This window comes from Engystomops pustulosus, chromosome 4 (genome assembly GCF_040894005.1).
Source record: "Engystomops pustulosus chromosome 4, aEngPut4.maternal, whole genome shotgun sequence".
NCBI classification, from domain to species: domain Eukaryota; kingdom Metazoa; phylum Chordata; class Amphibia; order Anura; family Leptodactylidae; genus Engystomops; species Engystomops pustulosus.
Genome location: NC_092414.1, coordinates 9491492 through 9509227, shown reverse-complemented (window position 1 = coordinate 9509227; position 17736 = coordinate 9491492). Strand labels below are relative to the sequence as shown.

General features: G+C 44.9%; 1 protein-coding gene and 1 long non-coding RNA gene across 3 annotated transcripts in view; one reads left to right on the top strand and one right to left on the bottom strand.

Annotated features, from left to right (window-relative positions):
* The window catches only part of RASSF8 (Ras association domain family member 8), a 42824-nt gene that overhangs the window by 5250 nt on the left and 19838 nt on the right, over positions 1-17736 (top strand). The window lies entirely within an intron of this gene.
* On the bottom strand, positions 5717-16218 carry LOC140126022 (uncharacterized). 2 transcript variants are annotated; one of them, XR_011854748.1, is made up of 3 exons: positions 16022-16218; positions 13912-14120; positions 5717-6150 (listed from the first exon to the last, which is right to left on the bottom strand). It is a non-coding gene; the product is annotated as an uncharacterized lncRNA (long non-coding RNA). The 2 variants fall into 2 exon arrangements; XR_011854747.1 differs by lacking the exon at positions 5717-6150 and adding an exon at positions 9581-10080 and having other exon boundaries at positions 16022-16215.

The window sequence follows — 17736 nt, the reverse complement described above, 5'->3', positions numbered from 1 at the left end:
CCTGTAGTGTGCGCCTGTACCTGTGTGCGCCTGTACCTGTGTGCGCCTGTACCTGTGTGCGCCTGTACCTGTGTGTTCCCCCTGTAGTGTGCACCTGTACCTGTGTGTGTGTGTCCTGTAGTGTGCGCCTGTACCTGTGTGTTCCCCCTGTAGTGTGCGCCTGTACCTGTGTGCGCCAGTACCTGTGTGTTCCCCCTGTAGTGTGCACCTGTACCTGTGTGTGTGTGTCCTGTAGTGTGCGCCTGTACCTGTGTGTTCCCCCTGTAGTGTGCGCCTGTACCTGTGTGTTCCCCCTGTAGTGTGCGCATGTACCTGTGTGTTCCCCCTGTAGTGTGCACCTATACCTGTGTGTGTGTGTGTGTCTGTCCTGTAGTGTGCGTCTGTACCTGTATGTGTCCTGTAGTGTGCGCCTGTACCTGTATGTGTCCTGTAGTGTGCGCCTGTACCTGTGTGTTCCCCCTGTAGTGTGCACCTGTACCTGTGTGTTCCCCCTGTAGTGTGCGCCTGTACCTGTGTGTTTCCCCTGTAGTGTGCGCCTGTACCTGTGTGTTTCCCCTGTAGTGTGCGTCTGTACCTGTGTGTTTCCCCTGTAGTGTGCGCCTGTACCTGTGTGTTTCCCCTGTAGTGTGCGTCTGTACCTGTGTGTTCCCCCTGTAGTGTGCGTCTGTACCTGTGTGTTCCCCCTGTAGTGTGCGCCTGTACCTGTGTGTGTGTGTCCCCTGTAGTGTGCGCCTGTACCTGTGTGTTCCCCCTGTAGTGTGCGCCTGTACCTGTGTGTTCCCCCTGTAGTGTGCGCCAGTACCTGTGTGTTCCCCCTGTAGTGTGCGCCTGTACCTGTGTGTGTGTGTCCTGTAGTGTGCGCCTGTACCTGTGTGTTCCCCCTGTAGTGTGCGCCTGTACCTGTGTGTTCCCCCTGTAGTGTGCGCCTGTACCTGTGTGTTCCCCCTGTAGTGTGCGCCTGTACCTGTGTGTTCCCCCTGTAGTGTGCGCCAGTACCTGTGTGTTCCCCCTGTAGTGTGCACCTGTACCTGTGTGTGTGTGTCCTGTAGTGTGCGCCTGTACCTGTGTGTTCCCCCTGTAGTGTGCGCCTGTACCTGTGTGCGCCTGTACCTGTGTGTTCCCCCTGTAGTGTGCGCCTGTACCTGTGTGTGTGTGTCCTGTAGTGTGCGCCTGTACCTGTGTGTTCCCCCTGTAGTGTGCGCCTGTACCTGTGTGCGCCTGTACCTGTGTGTTCCCCCTGTAGTGTGCACCTATACCTGTGTGTGTGTGTGTCCTGTAGTGTGCGCCTGTACCTGTGTGTTCCCCCTGTAGTGTGCGCCTGTACCTGTGTGCGCCTGTACCTGTGTGCGCCTGTACCTGTGTGCGCCTGTACCTGTGTGCGCCTGTACCTGTGTGTTCCCCCTGTAGTGTGCGCCTGTACCTGTGTGTTCCCCCTGTAGTGTGCGCCTGTACCTGTGTGTTCCCCCTGTAGTGTGCGCCTGTACCTGTGTGTTCCCCCTGTAGTGTGCGCCTGTACCTGTGTGTTCCCCCTGTAGTGTGCGCCTGTACCTGTGTGTTCCCCCTGTAGTGTGCGCCTGTACCTGTGTGTGTCCTGTAGTGTGCGCCTGTACCTGTGTGTTCCCCCTGTAGTGTGCGCCTGTACCTGTGTGTGTCCTGTAGTGTGCGCCTGTACCTGTGTGTTCCCCCTGTAGTTTGCGCCTGTACCTGTATGTGTCCTGTAGTGTGCGCCTGTACCTGTGTGTTCCCCCTGTAGTGTGCGCCTGTACCTGTGTGTGTCCTGTAGTGTGCGCCTGTACCTGTGTGTGTCCTGTAGTGTGCGCCTGTACCTGTGTGTGTGTGTGTGTGTCCTGTAGTGTGCGCCTGTACCTGTGTGCGCCTGTACCTGTGTGTTCCCCCTGTAGTGTGCGCCTGTACCTGTGTGTTCCCCCTGTAGTGTGCGCCTGTACCTGTGTGTTCCCCCTGTAGTGTGCGCCTGTACCTGTGTGTTCCCCCTGTAGTGTGCGCCTGTACCTGTGTGTTCCCCCTGTAGTGTGCGCCTGTACCTGTGTGTTCCCCCTGTAGTGTGCGCCTGTACCTGTGTGTGTGTGTGTCCTGTAGTGTGCGCCTGTACCTGTGTGTGTGTGTGTGTGTCCTGTAGTGTGCGCCTGTACCTGTGTGTTCCCCCTGTAGTGTGCGCCTGTACCTGTATGTGTCCTGTAGTGTGCGCCTGTACCTGTGTGTTCCCCCTGTAGTGTGCGCCTGTACCTGTGTGCGCCTGTACCTGTGTGTGTCCTGTAGTGTGCGCCTGTACCTGTGTGTTCCCCCTGTAGTGTGCGCCTGTACCTGTGTGTGTCCTGTAGTGTGCGCCTGTACCTGTGTGTTCCCCCTGTAGTGTGCGCCTGTACCTGTGTGTGTGTGCGCCTGTACCTGTGTATTCCCCCTGTAGTGTGCGCCTGTAGCTGTGTGTCCTGTAGTGTGCGCCTGTACCTGTGTTTGTGTGTGTGTCCTGTAGTGTGCGCCTGTACCTGTGTGTTCCCCCTGTAGTGTGCGCCTGTACCTGTGTGTTCCCCCTGTAGTGTGCGCCTGTACCTGTGTGTTCCCCCTGTAGTGTGCGCCTGTACCTGTGTTTGTGTGTGTGTGTGTGTCCTGTAGTGTGCGCCTGTACGTGTGTTCCCCCTGTAGTGTGCGCCTGTACCTGTATGTGTCCTGTAGTGTGCACCTGTGTGTCTCCATTTTTTGCGCCTCTGTGTATATGTTCCCTGTTGTGCGCCCCCTCATTGCTTCCCCATGTCTTTGTGCCTACATAAAGTAACCCCATAATCTGCCGGTGTCAGGATGTGGGTTTTACAGTCTTTGGTACAGCAGTGGCTACTGACTTGGGTGCGTGCCACCATCCTGGCACAGGACCCATTCTGCTGCCTGTTGGAGGGCACTGCAGTTCTTGCCAGGCCACATTGTAATGACAGGGGCGGCTAACCATTGCCTGCAAGAAGCCGGGCTTGTAATCTTCAGAACAACACAGATCTCTTTTCCCACGCCCGCTGGTCAGTCCCTGCTCTGTCCGTCGCTGAGTGCGCCTTTGATGCAGAATGAAATTGTAGCCTCCTTTTTTGACTCTTCTCCACTTTTTTGGGACTGTATGATGCTTCCTATAGGATTGCCTTAATTTATACTATTGTAACTAACCCTCAGCTGTGCAGGTTTTCAATTTCTGGATGTATAGAATGATGCTCCTATTCACTGACAGCAAGCAGAGATTCTGAAAATACTGAGAAATAAATGGGACGTTGTTGGTGGGAACCAGTCTCTCCGGTGCATTGGTCATCGGTATCAGGTCAAGGGGGTCCTACACCTGCAGTATCCTAACATGGCCACTATACAGGGGATGGAGCCATCCGATTCTGGCTTTGCCCCTGGAATTTTGCTGATTGCTGTTGGGTCCACTTGTTGCACCCTCACAAATCCAGAACTGTTGATCTATCATGTACAGGTCATAAGTATCACAAATGGCCTCCAGCCTCTAAAAACCCCTTTAAGTAACTTTTCTCTACCATATTTTACCCAGGACCACTGCTTTACCACATTTAACGTATTCGTCTCCTCCCTCGGACAAAACTGTGTGTCACTGCATTAGCATACATTGCTCTACTACATCTGACACATCTAGATTTATGAGTTATACCAGATTTATTATTTTTGGACGCAGTTTTGCTATTGTCATGGTTTGAAGTTGGTTTTCCATAGAAGTAATTATAGGAAAACTTCCTGGAAACATCCCTCCCTAGAAGCCGTGGCTGCTGATTGCGCCAGAGCTGAAAAATGTAAATGAGTCTGAAAGGAAATTGACTGAACTCCAAATTTTTATATTAGCGTTTCTTTTTCTATCATTTTAAAATGGACGACCACATTGACCAATCAGAGCTCAGCTTTCATACTGAAACCTGCATTGGAAAGATGCAATGCAGGCTCTGATTGGTTGCTATGGGGTACGAGGCCTGTAGTGCTCCTGAAGCCTAGCCTGTCACTCACATATGGTTGCTGACACAGTTTTCTTTAGAACAAGCAGCTTTCTCCCGAAAATAAATAGCTTTGACTCATCTTATACAAATTAGAGAGAACATGGTGGAAACCATTACTTTTAGCAACTAATCAAATCATGTCTTTAATTTTCTGATGTGTAATAGACAAATAAAAGCTGGAATCACATTGGTTGCCATGAAAGATGGCATCTTCCGTATTTACGGTCTTCAACTTTTACTGCGTTGCCCAACATCTAAATACCCTAGTTAAAGAAAATTGGCTTGTTGGCACCCTGCATATGGGGCACACGCATGTCAGATACTCGCTTTGCTTTCTGTTTGTGATTACTTCATGTAGAAACTATTTAAGGGGAGTTGGACGCGTGGGCTGTCTATACTTTTATCTCTTGGAGTTCCCCTTTAATAAGTCGACAAGTGTAATTTCTTGCACCCGACGTCTTACATACAAGTCGGCAACCAAATTTCCTTATTATAGGTGGATAACATCCTGCAGTCGCAATAGTTCTTGTTTCTGAGAGAAAACATGGGCTGTCATGTAGTCGTTCTTTGGAATTGTTTGTCTCCCGGAGTTACCCTTTAATTAGTCGGCTAGTGGCATTTCTTGCCCAAGTTTATTAAAAATAGACAGATTGCGGCCTGAGATTGTGATGATTCTTTTTTTCTGGGAGAAAACGTTAACGTAATGGAGGCCATGTTGCTTTTTTAACCTTGTTTACTTCAGCTTTGTCTAAAATTGGCATGTGGCCTTTAAAGGGTCTGTCGGGATCTTGACAGAAGCCGGAATCTGCGGAGCTAATCCTGAGCCGTGTGATAAGGAGTCGATGTCAACAACTACAAGTGTGGCCAGATGAGCGGCTCCGATCGACCTGACAGGATTCTTAATCTTATCGGCCACCCGAGCTGTCCTCCTGGGTGTTCCGATTCTCGGTGACAACTCATAATATCCATCGTGACGGGACATGATGGAGTAATTGTAAAGGCAAATTTTAACTAGTTTTGTATACATGTCCACCATACCCTTAAGGGTGCTGTCACACAGTGCGTTCTTGGTCTGTTTTTGGTGCGTTTTTAAACGGACTGAAAACGCATGCATTTTTTTGCATGTTTACTATGTGTTTGGCTGGTTTGAATCTGTTTTTCTTCATTTGTGGAAGTGTAAGCAGGTGTGAAAATTATAATACAGGATTCATACTAGCAAAACACAGCCAAAACGCATGCATTTCAGTCCGCTTAAAAACGGTCCAAGAACGCACCCTGAGGCTGCGGTCACACATTGCGTTTTGAACCTGTTTTTGGCCCGTTTTAAAGCAGTCTGTTAAAAAACCCATGCATTTTTGACAGGTTTTATCAATTATCTTAATTAAAACGGGCCAAAAACGGGTTCAAAACACTACATGTGACCGTAGCCTTATAGGAATTTGTCCATGTCTGGTTTCCTTTATATTTGGACATCCCTGTTAGCTCCAAAAAAAACCTATCTGGACAAAATGCCTCATAAAAGTGATAGGCATATGTAGTGCGCTATTTTTATGTGCCTGTTAGGGTGAAGACACACATGGCGTTTTTGGGCCGTTTTTACTAAGTGCGTTTTCAGATCGTTAAAAACGCATGCGTTTTTAACGATCTGAAAACGCACTTAGTAAAAACGGCCCAAAAACGCCATGTGTGTCTTCACCCTAAGGGGTCTCTATTTAGAAGATATAGTTGGGAAGTGGCGGGTAGTGGCCTCAAATATATTTTTGCAAGGAGACTCTCTAGAAATATATTGGCACACGTTTTATCGATAATACTATTTCACAGATTTGTGATTATTTTAAGGTGAAATTTCTGACGAGTTGCCGTATGTTTTCGTACTTTTGTGTTTCCATGGCAGCGCAGAGTTCTGTGTACTTGGTACAGTTTAATCTGTTTCACAAGGTGATTGGTGTCTCGTTGCCAGCTATGCGCCACTTCTAAATCTCATTGTTCTTGGCCGGAGAAGGAATTCTTAGATTACCATTAGTCAAACGTCATAGTGCAGCGTGATCAGCGGGAGGCGAGAGACCACAGGGGGTCATCCTCCACAGTCTCCTGCCATTGTGGTGCCTGAACTTACAGACAGGTGGATAGTGTTTATATATGTGGAGGTGTCCTGCAAATCAGAAGGAGAGCAAATATTAGAAAGAAGCATATTATAATACTATCTGCAAGAACACAACTACTGTAATATAACTACTATAATACTGCCCCCTATGTACAAGAATATAACTACTATAATACTGCCCCCTATGTACAGGAATATAACTACTATAATACTGCCCCCTATGTACAAGAATATAACTACTATAATACTGCTCCCTATGTACAGGAATATAACTACTATAATACTGCCCCCTATGTACAAGAATATAACTACTATAATACTGCCCCCTATGTACAGGAATATAACTACTATAATACTGCCCCCTATGTACAGAAATATAACTACTATAATACTACCCCCTATGTACAAGAATATAACTACTATAATACTACCCCCTATGTACAAGAATATAACTACTATAATACTGCCCCCTATGTACAGGAATATAACTACTATAATACTGCCCCCTATGTACAGGAATATAACTACTATAATACTGCCCCCTATGTACAGGAATATAACTACTATAATACTGCCCCCTATGTACAGGAATATAACTACTATAATACTGCCCCCTATGTACAGGAATATAACTACTATAATACTGCCCCCTATGTACAGGAATATAACTACTATAATACTTCCCCCTATGTACAGGAATATAACTACTATAATACTTCCCCCTATGTACAAGAATATAACTACTATAATACTGCCCCCCTATGTACAGGAATATAACTACTATAACACTGCCCCCTATGTACAGGAATATAACTACTATAATACTGCCCCCTATGTACAAGAATATAACTACTATAATACTGCCCCCTATGTACAGGAATATAACTACTATAATACTTCCCCCTATGTACAAGAATATAACTACTATAATACTGCCCCCCTATGTACAGGAATATAACTACTATAACACTGCCCCCTATGTACAGGAATATAACTACTATAATACTGCCCCCTATGTACAAGAATATAACTACTATAATACTGCCCCCTATGTACAGGAATATAACTACTATAATACTGACCCCTATGTACAGGAATATAACTACTATAATACTGACCCCTATGTACAGGAATATAACTACTATAATACTGCCCCCTATGTACAGGAATATAACTACTATAATACTGCCCCCTATGTACAGGAATATAACTACTATAATACTGCCTCCTATGTACAAGAATATAATTACTATAATACTGCCCCCTATGTACAGGAATATAACTACTATAATACTGCCCCTATGTACAGGAATATAACTACTATAATACTGCCCCCTATGTACAGGAATATAACTACTATAATACTGCCCCCTATGTACAAGAATATAACTACTATAATACTGCCCCCTATGTACAAGAATATAACTACTATAATACTGCCCCCTATGTACAGGAATATAACTACTATAATACTGCCCCCTATGTACAGGAATATAACTACTATAATACTGCCTCCTATGTACAAGAATATAACTACTATAATACTGCCCCTATGTACAAGAATATAACTACTATAATACTGCCCCTATGTACAAGAATATAACTACTATAATACTGCCCCCTATGTACAAGAATATAACAACTATAATACTGCCCCCTATGGACAAGAATATCCTTTTATACAGCTCTGGGTTGTGTGGACTGGATGTAGCAGGGTTGTGTTGGTTGTCTATAGTATATTCCATCCTGATTGGGGTGACAGTAATATCCCGTGCACGTCTCCCCCTGGGAGATAATATAAAGCTGGGGTGACGGCTGTGAGTTAGTCGGACATTATCCTCTGCTGTCCAGCCTCTCTATTATTGTAAAGGTCCAGTAACTCTTAGAAGTCGCACATCTGGATGCCAATGTCTCTGGAGGGTCTCATCCTGGCGATATGTGACATACAGTAGTGACCATGTCAGTCTTGAGTGAAATGGCTGATAACAGGGAATAATAGCTGGGGGCGGTAATTTTCACCGTGACCTATCGTGACCCTATTTAGTTTTCCTACACCCACATGTGGCCCCTGAGAGTAGTCGTCTGGAGACGCGATGTTGTGTTTCTTCTCGGTGAGGACAGAGTAGCAGAGCCGAGCGTCCTGCTGACATGGCAGCTGCAGATATTGTCTAGACGTCTCCTCCGGAGGCTGAAATTTCTTTATAATTTCATCCGCACCGCGGAGATGACTGCAAACACCGCGCAGAAAGCTACAACAAATACATCACAGGTACAAAAGAGCAGCATGGGCGCCAAATGCGACCCTGCTAATAGATCACCCCTTTAAGGGCTCAATAATATTTCTGTATTTTTACTTTTCATTGCGTTCTGATCTTCCTGGTTCCTGAATATAATTCTAGAATTTCTGTGATGACTGACACAGTACAGTTTTGTGTCTTTCCTGGTGCTGACTGGTCTATAATAGTGTCTGTTCTGTTAAAGGAAATCTACCACCAGGATGAAGGATTGTAAATCCAGCACACTGACCTACTGGTGTGTGCCCCCTTCTGGCAGGATCTGCTCTTCTTGTCGCTTCCTATGCCTTCGTTTTTAAGAAAAAGAGGTTTTAAATATTATGCAGATGAGCCTTCGGGGGTCCAAGCTCCATTGACATCTATAGAGTCTGGAGCCCCTGAGACTCATTTGCATGATCTGTGAAAACTTTTTATTGTAAAAACAAGGTCCTGAGAATTTAAAAGTAAAGCAGAACCTGCCAGTATGGCACTCACCAGTATGTCAGTGTGCTTGTTTTACAATTCTTTATCCTGGTGGTAGATTTCCTTTAAGGGAATGAGGATGAGCTGCAGTACTACATGTAAACTGCATATAAAGTGTGGCGCTATCAGTCGTGTTTTCTGATTACGGCGGCTTATAACTGAAAAGGACGTGTGGGAGGGGACTCCGGTCACTAATCTATTCACAGCCAATCGGCATAATAGGGAGTGTCCTCAGTAATACTCCCACTGATGCTGATTGGTAGAGTAGTGGCGGTTTTCCGATCCCCCTCAGGATGATGTCACACATGGCGTTTTTAGGTCGTTTTTGGGCCATTTTTAGTTAGTGCGTCTTCAGATTGTAAAAAACACCGGACAAAAACGTCCCCAAAAACGCCATGTGTAACACCCCCCTCAGTCAGAGGCAAGCGTTGAATCGGGACCTATATTTTTTTTTAAAAAAATTATTCGCGTTCCTATTTTCTTTCATAGATGAATAGTGGGGGTAGTAGTGTCGTAATGCTGCGGTGGCAGAGCTGTTTGTTTACCTTGTCCCGCGCTGACGCCGGCAGAATCTCGGTTCGGGGCAATCCTGGATTACTCTTCTACAGCCGCCAGACTGTACCGTCCTCCATGTACAGGAGGTCAGGCGCCACATCCGAGTTGCACCGTTCCTATAAACCTCACAAAAAAAGATTACCGTACATGACTTAGTGAGATGTGACTCGTTCACTCCCCTTTAAGAAATTTTAAGTACTTCCACTACCAGAGGATACCCTATTTCGTGATGAAAGAAGAGCGCCACATATGTCCTCAGGTTGTGACTGGTATTGCACCTTAGTCCCATTCACATCAATAGAACCGAGTTGCCATACAACCCACTGAAAGAAAGCAGCCACGTTTTTCAACCCCTTTAAGAGTGGGTGACCTTAGAAGTACACCCCGTGTGTGCGGTACGTTCTTCTTCCTCCGGATCAGGTCGGACCGGATCTTCTTGTCCTCGCTCTGTGTTTTGGCTCCAGCTTCTCCTTTCTGGCTCGGTTTAAAGTTCAACTCGAAACTTAGATTTAACGCCTCAGCGATCGAGCGAAAGTCGGACGGGGCGAGAGGCATGATGGGAGTTCTGGTCGAAAATTACCAAAATTTTATGTTGATCTCTGTGGTAGATCTCTTGTTGTGCAGCCTCAGGCTTCGGGCCTGTAACTTCAAACGATTATATCTCGGCCTAGACAAAAGATAGGAGAAAACTGTTTTCACTTTCTGAATGTACATTAAAGGGGCGTTTTTTAAGTAGATCCTTTAAGAATACCAGAGCAATAGATGTATAGATACTGGATATAAGGTAGTTCCTGTATATATGGAGAGATGGGAGGCCTCCTCTAGAGATGTTTTCATTACGCAGGCTTGTATAATACGAGGCGCCCGGGTCGGTGCCAGGTCCTTGTGTATCTGAAGTGAATAGTTTCCACTTGGCTGCAAGTGTCTGCGTTGCTGTAAATTCCACATGCGGCCTCTCCCACCCTCCTGTGTAATCACCGCGCAAAAGGAGGGGGGCGCCGGCCTAAAATCTCACATTATAGGAACTTACAGCACCTGGGATCCATTAAGGAAAGATGGCGTAACGAGGATCCATTATCGCCCACCGTGATCTATAGGCGCCGGATGATGCAGTAGTAGTAGTCATCGCGCTAGATTCAGCACCACCACTATGGGGCGCATGTAATGGCTCCGCTATAGGATTTATGTATTTCCGCCACTTTTGGATATGTGTAATTGTGCCGCTATAAGGAGTATGTAATAAGGCTGGATTCTGATGTAATAGTGCCGCTATAAGGTGTATGTAATAAGGCTGGATTCTGATGTAATAGTGCCGCTATAAGGAGTATATAATAAGGCTGGATTCTGATGTAATTGTGCCGCTATAAGGAGTATGTAATAAGGCTGGATTCTGATGTAATTGTGCCGCTATGAGGAGCATGTAATAAGGCTGGATTCTGATGTAATAGTGCCGCTATAAGGAGTATATAATAAGGCTGGATTCTGATGTAAGGTGGATGTAATAGTGCCGCTATAAGGAGTATATAATAAGGCTGGATTCTGATGTAAGGTGGATGTAATAGTGCCGCTATAAGGAGTATATAATAAGGCTGGATTCTGATGTAATTGTGCCGCTATAAGGAGTATGTAATAAGGCTGGATTCTGATGTAATAGTGCCGCTATGAGGAGCATGTAATAAGGCTGGATTCTGATGTAATAGTGCCGCTATGAGGAGCATGTAATAAGGCTGGATTCTGATGTAAGGTGGATGTAATAGTGCCGCTATGAGGAGCATGTAATAAGGCTGCATTCTGATGTAATAGTGCCGCTATAAGGTCTATATAATAAGGCTGGATTCTGATATAAGGTGGATGTAGTAATGCCACTATAAGGAGTATGTAATAAGGCTGGATTCTGATGTAATAGTGCCGCTATAAGGTCTATATAATAAGGCTGGATTCTGATATAAGGTGGATGTAATAGTGCCACTATAAGGAGTATGTAATAAGGCTGGATTCTGATGTAATAGTGCCGCTATAAGGAGTATGTAATAAGGCTGGATTCTGATGTAAGGTGGATGTAATAGTGCCGCTATAAGGAGTATGTAATAAGGCTGGATTCTGATGTAATAGTGCCGCTATAAGGTCTATATAATAAGGCTGGATTCTGATATAAGGTGGATGTAATAGTGCCACTATAAGGAGTATGTAATAAGGCTGGATTCTGATGTAAGGTGGATGTAGTAATGCCACTATAAGGAGTATGTAATAAGGCTGGATTCTGATGTAATAGTGCCGCTATAAGGTCTATATAATAAGGCTGGATTCTGATATAAGGTGGATGTAATAGTGCCACTATAAGGAGTATGTAATAAGGCTGGATTCTGATGTAATAGTGCCGCTATAAGGAGTATGTAATAAGGCTGGATTCTGATGTAAGGTGGATGTAATAGTGCCGCTATAAGGAGTATGTAATAAGGCTGGATTCTGATGTAATAGTGCCGCTATAAGGAGTATGTAATAAGGCTGGATTCTGATGTAAGGTGGATGTAATAGTGCCGCTATAAGGAGTATGTAATAAGGCTGGATTCTGATGTAATAGTGCCGCTATAAGGTCTATATAATAAGGCTGGATTCTGATATAAGGTGGATGTAATAGTGCCACTATAAGGAGTATGTAATAAGGCTGGATTCTGATGTAAGGTGGATGTAGTAATGCCACTATAAGGAGTATGTAATAAGGCTGGATTCTGATGTAATAGTGCCGCTATAAGGTCTATATAATAAGGCTGGATTCTGATATAAGGTGGATGTAATAGTGCCACTATAAGGAGTATGTAATAAGGCTGGATTCTGATGTAATAGTGCCGCTATAAGGAGTATGTAATAAGGCTGGATTCTGATGTAAGGTGGATGTAATAGTGCCGCTATAAGGAGTATGTAATAAGGCTGGATTCTGATGTAATAGTGCCGCTATAAGGTCTATATAATAAGGCTGGATTCTGATGTAGGGTGGATCTAATAGTGCCGCTATAAGGAGTATATAATAAGGCTGGATTCTGATGTAATAGTGCTGCTATAAGGAGTATGTAATAAGGCTGGATTCTGATGTAATAGTGCCGCTATAAGGAGTATATAATAAGGCTGGATTCTGATATAAGGTGGATGTAGTAATGCCACTATAAGGAGTATGTAATAAGGCTGGATTCTGATGTAATAGTGCCGCTATAAGGTCTATATAATAAGGCTGGATTCTGATGTAGGGTGGATCTAATAGTGCCGCTATAAGGAGTATATAATAAGGCTGGATTCTGATGTAGGGTGTATGTAATAGTGCCGCTATAAGGAGTATATAATAAGGCTGGATTCTGATGTAATAGTGCCGCTATAAGGAGTATATAATAAGGCTGGATTCTGATGTAATAGTGCCGCTATAAGGAGTATGTAATAAGGCTGGATTCTGATGTAATAGTGCCGCTATAAGGAGTATGTAATAAGGCTGGATTCTGATGTAGGGTGTATGTAATAGTGCCGCTATAAGGAGTATATAATAAGGCTGGATTCTGATGTAATAGTGCCACTATAAGGAGTATGTAATAAGGCTGGATTCTGATGTAATAGTGCCGCTATAAGGAGTATATAATAAGGCTGGATTCTGATGTAATAGTGCCACTATAAGGAGTATGTAATAAGGCTGGATTCTGATGTAGGGTGTATGTAATAGTGCCGCTATAAGGAGTATATAATAAGGCTGGATTCTGATGTAATAGTGCCACTATAAGGAGTATGTAATAAGGCTGGATTCTGATGTAATAGTGCCGCTATAAGGAGTATATAATAAGGCTGGATTCTGATGTAGGGTGTATGTAATAGTGCCGCTATAAGGAGTATGTAATAAAGCTGGATTCTGCTGTAACATGGATGTATAAGCACTGGTGGATGTATAAGTGCCGCTATAAGGTGAATGCATCACTTTTGCCCCCTAACTGTTCCATGATTCCTCACAACTTTTCCCAGACATTTCCCAGAGGTTTAGGAGTCCGTCCCCCCAGGCCATGACGATTGCCACAGCTTAGGGGCACCAGTGCAGGGTCTTAAGGTCTAGTACCAGAGGGACCGGGGATTAATCCTGTGATTGAGTCCTAAGTGTTTCCTGCTGTTTCTTCTCTGTGTTGTGGGATTAGGTGGGGGGTCTCCAGAGTCCGATCCCTCCTCTATCAGCTATTGTTTTGGCAGTCGCCCGGTGACCACTCCGCTATGTTCAGTGTTTTCCTAAGCAGACAATGTCCGACCCAACGAAACTGAACCCACAGTGGTCATAAAAGCCCCAGGGGGGTTGTATTTACAGTAAAATGCCCCTTCTCAGACTACAGGGGGGGCGTCATATACCTACATCATCAATTGTCTCCGTACGTTATGTTCGTGGATCGTTTAGCTGATTGGTATAGTGTGTGTGGTCACCCAGCTTTCTATAGATCCTGAATGGAACGTAGCTCTCCATCTATATATAAATATACACAGTGTCAGTCTTCACTGTTATCCCTGGATCTGATGATGAGAAATGGATTTTTGTTCCTGATTATTATCAGCGAGCGATGTTGTGTCTGTGTTGGCCGTCTATGGGGGTCTCCCGGAATAGCTCAGTGATGGCAGATCTGATCAGGGCTCAGTATGGTGGCAGATGGCTCATCTAGAGGAATTAGGACTGATCCGTAAAAGAATCAGGAGCTTGATGCAAAAAGAACATATTAAGCTTTTAGGTTATTGACAATGTCTGGATTCACTTGGTCAACTAACCCCCCGATGCCCCCCACATTGACTAGTATCAGTGGCGCCCCTTCTGGTGTCCCAGTGTATTACATGAGTAGTCGTATGGAACGTTTCTGAAGCTAATTTCAAAGGACAATGGGGCACATTTACTTAGCGGACCGCTATTCTGTCGGGTTTCCCGAAAATTTCCTTTTTGCGCCGAATTGCCCCAGGTTTTTGACGCCGACTTGCATGCGATAGAAATGGGGGGGAGTGGACGTCGGACAACCCAACTGATTCGGCAAACCGCGGAATTTAAAAACTAAATTGTGTCGCAAGATCAAGCACTCACATGCACCGGAAAGAAGAAGGTGAACTGCCGCGGATCTCAGCGGGGAAGCAACACATGAAGGAAATTGGACGCCCGACCTTAGTGAGTCGCGGCAGACCCAAATCCTCATCGGACAACGCACAGCGGGGATCGCGACAGGACCAGGTAAGTAAATCTGCCCCAATGACTTTAAGACCCCGGAAGACTTTAAGTCGCCGAGCCAATATTCCACACAATCCCCCATGTACATGAAGACTTGGAGCGGAAGGGTGTGCACGTGTTCTCAGTGGAGAGAGGAGAATGACTGCTAGAATGGATCATGCACGTCATGGATCCTTCTTTCCTTCAGCCTAAATCCCAAGTTGGTGGAAAGCCGTACACATAGCGAGCTAATACCACCAAAAAATTACATGGGACCAGATGACCACCCAATGTCTCTCTGGACCGGGAAGTCAACTTAAAACATGCCCGATCCTTCTAATGGGAGATGAGGCGGTAGTTACCTCCTCTATGTGCGTGACAAAGCGGGGTGTGCATGTTTATAGGGGCGTCAGGAGGGAGTTCAGCCAACAACTCTCTGATGTATTGGGGTCCATTTCCTTGGATCTTACGACTACACAGAGGATCGCCACTATGGTTCCTGATGCTGCTGTACAACTACAACTCCCAGCATAACCCCATAGCGCCCCCCCCCCTTCTTTTGTAATGGTGTCTCTATCATCTTTGAACTCATCACTTGTCACGAGTTTCCAGCTGTCACAATACGAAGACGTGGAAAAGCCTTTCAGTCTTAACGTATGGTAAAATATTCGGGCGCACCTCAAAGTCAAGATTTAGGAATTTCTTCCGGCACGAGGCGAGATTCATGATCAGAATCTGTGAGTCATCCTGGCGAGGCAGATATACTATTCAGAAGACTGGGAAAGAGAGGGTCTTAGAGCTCTTAGTGTTGGCAACCAACATGGCTGACATAACGTCATCTGATATTGTAGAGCCTCCGCCTGTCTAACCCCTGGTTTTATCCGCCATCTCTGTGTATGGGGGGGGGGGGGGGGGATACAGTTAGCTTTCAGGAATCTAGGAAAGCTGGGTGACCGCCATATTGGTTGTTGACTGACTTCACTTTAAGACAAAACTACTTAAAACCACAACTTGGGGGAGTATATACAACATTGTTGGTGTTTATGGCCCAAACTTAAAACCGACGGTACCCTCACTACCACCACGGAAAGTAATAACCGTTCTCCAGGGTTAAATAAAGTTTATTGAATCTCATACTTAGATGGCGGTGACAACTGAGAATATTTTTGCCCCTAGCAACCAGTTGACTATAGTAACCAATCACACGAAGGCTTACATTTTGTAAGCTGTGGTGGAGACTTATAACTTAGATTCCGATTGGCTGCAGTACGTCTACGGCAACCAATCAGACAAATGTCTTTCATTTTCTAAGCTGCTTCTGTAAATTTAGAGGTTGCCCCGTCAACAATTCAGATTTTATTCTTAACAGATTGTTCTACAGATTTTAAATAAAGTTTTTTGTACACACCACAGGAGGGGCCAAGACTATTGAGAATACCGTTGGCCTTGTTTCCCAGAGCAGCCAATAAGACATGAGCTTTAATTTTCTAAACTGGCCTTAACAGTTGAAATACGGATTCTGATTGGTTGAGCCTCCGCTCCAACCAATGAGATTTCTTCTTTCGTTTTCTTTCCTGGAATACCAAAATGATTAGTTGCCATGGCAATATCATGGCTTCTGTTTACATGCTAAAGGCCTGACATATTTGTCCGGATTGTCACATCTATAGGGATGGGTTGTGACTACGTTTCAATGCTTGTACTTGTAGTCCATCGATACCTTAGACCGATCTGTTTTGGACTACTTATAATCTCCATGTTTGTGATCCTTTAAGGGATGTCCTATAATGTAATCACCTGTCTGTAGGGTGGAGAAGAGACCTATGGGACCCTCTGCATCGCTCATGATCAGTGGGGGTCCCAGGGGTCTGCCTCCCAGGATCAGACAATCATTGGCTATGGACATCCATCCCCTTTAAATAATGTATAAGTAATTGCACTTTATTACATAACCGTACAGGAGCGATTGTAACGGCACAAGCATCGAGCATTCCCGTCACGTCCTGTAACGCTCATTAGCCGTGCGCTCCCGGGCTTCTCATAGACGCATCTTTAAATATAAATGAAATGGCTGATAGCACAGTATGTTCTCCATAACCGGGCACAACAGTCACTGTACAGAGCGCTGCTCTGGAGTATAATACAGGATGTAACTCAGGATCAGTACAGGATAAGTAATGTCATGTATGTACACAGTGACTGCACCAGAAGCAGAATAGTGAGTGCAGCTCTGCAGTATAATACAGGATGTAACTCAGGATCAGTACAGGATAAGTAATGTCATGTATGTACACAGTGACTGCACCAGCAGCAGAATAGTGAGTGCAGCTCTGGGGTATAATACAGGATGTAACTCAGGATCAGTACAGGATAAGTAATGTCATGTATGTACACAGTGACCGCACCAGCAGCAGAATAGTGAGTGCAGCTCTGGGGTATAATACAGGATGTAACTCAGGATCAGTACAGGATAAGTAATGTCATGTATGTACACAGTGACTGCACCAGAAGCAGAATAGTGAGTGCAGCTCTGCAGTATAATACAGGATGTAACTCAGGATCAGTACAGGATAAGTAATGTCATGTATGTACACAGTGACTGCACCAGCAGCAGAATAGTGAGTGCAGCTCTGGGGTATAATACAGGATGTAACTCAGGATCAGTACAGGATAAGTAATGTCATGTATGTACACAGTGACTGCACCAGAAGCAGAATAGTGAGTGCAGCTCTGGGGTATAATACAGGATGTAACTCAGGATCAGTACAGGATAAGTAATGTCATGTATGTACACAGTGACTACACCAGCAGCAGAATAGTGAGTGCAGCTCTGGAGTATAATACAGGATGTAACTCAGGATCAGTACAGGATAAGTAATGTCATGTATGTACACAGTGACTGCACCAGAAGCAGAATAGTGAGTGCAGCTCTGCAGTATAATACAGGATGTAACTCAGGATCAGTACAGGATAAGTAATGTCATGTATGTACACAGTGACTGCACCAGCAGCAGAAAAGTGAGTGCAGCTCTGGGGTATAATACAGGATGTAACTCAGGATCAGTACAGGATAAGTAATGTCATGCATGTACAGTGACTGCACCAGCAGCAGAATAGTGAGTG